This window comes from Elephantulus edwardii, unplaced genomic scaffold, assembly GCF_000299155.1.
Source record: "Elephantulus edwardii isolate Elephantulus edwardi_28Jun2011 unplaced genomic scaffold, EleEdw1.0 scaffold00209, whole genome shotgun sequence".
NCBI lineage: Eukaryota > Metazoa > Chordata > Mammalia > Macroscelidea > Macroscelididae > Elephantulus > Elephantulus edwardii.
The window spans coordinates 3,500,905-3,505,500 of NW_006399959.1; the positions used below are offsets into that span (position 1 = coordinate 3,500,905).

The 4,596-nt window shown below is 40.7% G+C and overlaps 1 pseudogene; it reads right to left on the reverse strand.

Annotated features, from left to right (window-relative positions):
- Positions 1 to 3,914: 3,914 nt before the first annotated feature.
- On the reverse strand, positions 3,915 to 4,596 carry LOC102876403 (annotated as a pseudogene).

Consider the following 4,596-nt stretch of genomic DNA (forward strand, 5'->3'; position numbering starts at 1 on the left):
TCTTGGTGTTCTAGTGAAATATTCAGGATCTCATCTAATATCCATCTTTTTATACTAAAAAATGTGCATGTCAACCTAAAAATATTGATAAAAAAGAAGAAAATATATTTCTTTTTATGAGAGAAATTATCTTATCCTAGGTGACTGTAAACAGCTGAACTTTCTTAGCAGCCAGACGCCTAACCCATTACACCTCCAATGCCCCTCTAGTAAATATAGAGAGATCATAATCTATTAGTAGACACTAGAAGATGGAGGTGAGGGAATAGGGAACATTTTGCTTAGTGAACATTGAATTTATGCTAAAGACAGTAATTTAGAAAAGAGAGTGAGGAGATTCCACATCTAGACTGTAATTACCATGGCTGCATTAAACATGTTGAAAATGTTGAGTTGCTTTATTTTTTAATGTATGTCTTCATCATAATACATTCACACAACTCTTAACTAATTGACTATATTCCAAAGGCCAGGCCATTATATATAAATTGGTATTATATGATAATGGAGGATGACCATTCTGTATCACAAAATGAAGGATTATTTCATGACTACATCATTATGTAGTAGTATAATAATTGAGAGTTATAGCCCAAACAAGTTGACACATAACCTTAACCATCACTGCCAGTGCTATTCATTACTTAGTTTTCATTACAGTATTTCATATCTTAGATTTCATTACTGTGTCAATCCAAAGCAGTTAATAAATTTTTCCACTACTGTTATAAGTGTGAAATGTCCCTTAAAAATACTGTCAATAATTCTCTGAGCATGTTGTCTGGAGAGTGACATCATGCTTGGAAAGGTGGAGGGACAGTGCAGGAGAGGAATACACATGATGAGATGGATTGACACAGTAGCTGGGGTAATGGGGGGTAGGAATAATGGGGTAAATAGGGGTAAGAATAGGGAAATGGGGAGGAAATATATGCCAGCTAAAATGCAAATGTAAGAAAGAGTTGCTAAAGTAATATAAAATGAAACAAATATAAAGAAAACAAGTTTTATGAGAGATAAGAGTGGTATTACATAAGAGGATCTATTACAAAAGCACGTTTACAAATGTGCCTATATCTAATAATAAAGCTTCAAGTTACAAGAAAAAAAATATTGTCAATAAGGGAAGAGTTTCGCATGCGATTGGCACAGGCTAGAGCAGGGTTTAGGACTGTTGTACATAGGGTCACTATGAGTCACAAACGACTCGACGGCACGTAACAACAACAAGAAGGGAAGAGTTGTTGTTCTTAGATGTCATCGAGTTGAGTACAACTCATAGCAACTCTGTGAACAACGGATCTGATTTTTGTCCTATCCTATGCCATCCTTTTCATCTTTGACTTTCTTGAGCACATTGCTGCAGTCACTACGTCAATACACCAAGTTGGGGGTCTTCTTTCTTTCCTCAGCCCTCCCTTTCCTAGCATGATATCCCTTTCCAAGGGGTAGCCTCTCCTAGCAACATGCATGAAATATCAGAGATGAAACTTTGTCATCCTTGCCTCCGAGGAACACTCTGGTTGCACCTTTTCCCAAGGCATACCCTGTTTGTTTTTTTCGGCAATCCATGGACTATCTCTTCTCCAACATCACAGTTCTGTTATCTATATTCATTGTCCAGTTCTCAGATGCATAGCAAGTCAATTAAAAAGCCACGGCCTGAATCAGGTGTACTTTCATCAGGATTTTGGGGAAATCCCTGACAACAGACTTGCCCAAATCAGCATGTCTCCTTATCTCCTGACTGCTGGTACCAAGGATTGTGATTGTGGATCCAAATAAGATAAAATAATTGACAGTTTTAATTCTATCTCTACATAACATGATGTTGCCTATTGGTGCAAAACTTACATTGTGTTCAGAGAAAATCTATACCCAGACCAAGAAACTGTTGTCCAAATAGAACAAGGGTTCTATTTGGGTTAAAACCAGGAGGAGTGTTAGTCAGAGTTGTATCCTTTCTCCATATCTATTCAAGATAAGAGGCTGAGCAAATAATTTTTGTGGCCAGACTCTACAAAGAAGAATATGCCATTAAGATTGGAGGAAGACTCATCAACAACCTGTTATACAGATGACACAACCTTGCTTGTTGAAAGTGAGGAGGACCTGAAGTACTTACTGTGGAAGGTCAGACTGTAACCTTTAATATGGGTTACATCTCAACATCAAGATAACAGGTGAGGAAGGAGTAGGTGTAGTAAAAACCTAACATAGAGCACCATTACAAAGACCAATAGGCTGGGAAGCCACACTGAGGAGACCAGTCATCTAGAGCACACATCAGGTCCCACAGTTAGTTGATGGGACACTGATGCTGCTATTGCCAAGTACAAGATACTGCAGCATAGAGTTTGGACGTAGGAATCACTGGGCATGGGTTATTACTGTTGCTGTTACTGTTATATGGCATCAAGTTGAAATTAACTCATAGTTGAACCTGCAGTAGGCTTTTAATCACACAGGAGGAGACTGTCCATTATAGAGATTCTGGTAAATTCAAACTGCTTGCTTTGAATTTGTAGCTGCATTGGTTGGCAATTCAACTCCTTGCCCACAAGGCTGTAGAGTTCTCTATACAAACACTCAGAGGTTTGAAACAAAAGCAAAGAACTTAATATATAGGATCAAATAATTAAAAGCAACTCACAAATTAGTAGATACAAAATTTAGAGGAAGGTGACTATAATAGCAAAAGCTAGTTAACTTCACTGCTATTAAATCAGATCTGACTCTTAGCAACCTTATTGAACAGAGCAGAACTGCCTTTCTTGGTTTCCAAGGCTGATAATCTTTACCAAAGCAGAACACTACCTCTTTCTCCAGGGTATGGCTGTGGGGGTTGCTGCTAAATCCTTTGACCACTGTGATATCAGAGCTCTTTAAATTACAAGTGGAGACTGAGAATGCCTGCACAATTTGAAGAATGTAATCAAAGTCATCATACTGTTCATGTAGAAATCATCGAATTTGTATGTGCTTTGTTATTCATATTTTCAACAACAAAATGCAAAATTCTTAAATAACCATCTTCCAGAAGCTATACATTAAATTTTTTTGATAAAAATTTTGTTTTATTTCATTATGTTGTGTGTCAAATCAGACCTCTGGTGGATTCAAACCGTGCACCTCTGAGATTCCAGTGCAACTTCTTGCCACTAGGCCACCAGAGCTCGCCTATACATTAATTTTTTTTTAAAATTTAAACACACCATAAGTACTCAGGAGCAACAGTGTCTCTCTGGAGACTAAGGTGCGCCTGACACAGGCCATGGTATTTGCAATCGCTTGTTATGCATCAGAGAGTTGGACAATGACTAGGGAGGACAGAAGGAGAGTGGATGCTTTTGAGCTGTGGTGCTGGAGAAGAGTACTGAATGTACCATGGACTGCCAGGAAAACAAACAGATTCATCTTGGAGAGGATTAAACCAAGCTACTCCTTGGAGGCAAGGATTCTGGGGCTTCGTCTGACATACTTTGGACATGTTGCCAGGAGGGACGGGTCCTTGGAGAGGGACATCATGCTTGGGAGGGTTGAGGGACAACGCAGGAGGGGAAGACCCTCTATGAGATGGATTGATTCGGTGACTGGGATAATAGGGATGGGTGTGTCAGAGGCGGTGCAGTTGGCACAGGATAGAGCAGGGTTTAGGGCTGTTGTGCATAGGGTCGCTATGAGTCGGAAACGACTCGACGGCACATAACAACAACAACAACAACATATCATTCTGGTCTTATTGATGCTCCTTCACCTTTAAGTGGTTCTCCATCTTCCCTCCCTCCTCCCATTTGGCTGTACAGTGCATCCTCGGACTGTTAGCCCACAGCAGCAACTCAGTTTACTCCATGTTTCTCATATTCATTCAGAGAGTCAAAGTTCTGGTCCATGAATCCTTCTTTATAGGAAATTCAGTGCTTGCGAAAGAATTTGTAATAAACCAGGCATCCCAGGATGATGAGCTCCAGTAAGATGAAAATGGAAAGCAGCAGTTTATTGGTCACCACTTTTCTGGACAAAAAAAAAAAAAGTCTTCCGACTTTTGCTCAAGTTTTCATTTGTGTTTACCAGTCTGCTCTTGGTACGTTCCAGCTGTTCTCGTTGCTCCCCCAGTTCCTCTATGATTTCGGAGCCAATCTGGTCAGTCTCCGTGGCAATCCGATGAGAACGCTCAATACTCTGGGTGGCCCGGTTCAAGCTGTCAGTGCCTTGCAGAAGCAAGGCCCTTTGAGTCTCTAGTCGATTCAGGTGCTCGTTCTCTACACCATAGGTACTGAATTTCAGGTCCCCTCGGCCCTAGGTGTGGCTGTCAAAGGTGTGCTTCTCACTTCCCGATGCAGTTTGGCAAGGTCTTTCTGGTAGGTTCGAAGTTTGGACATCATAGGATTACGGAAAAATAGGGGTGCATAACGTAGTTCTTCTTCCATCTCTGCCAGCATTTCATTTGCTTCTTGTTGTTTTTCATCAAAATCTCTGATCAACTTCTTCTTCTCTTTGGTCCCCGCCGTCCCCAGCAGCCGCTTGGGCATCCCCTGCAGGTCCTCATGGATGCAGTTTCTCTAAATGCTCGGAGGAGGCGGCAGAGGCAGCCAT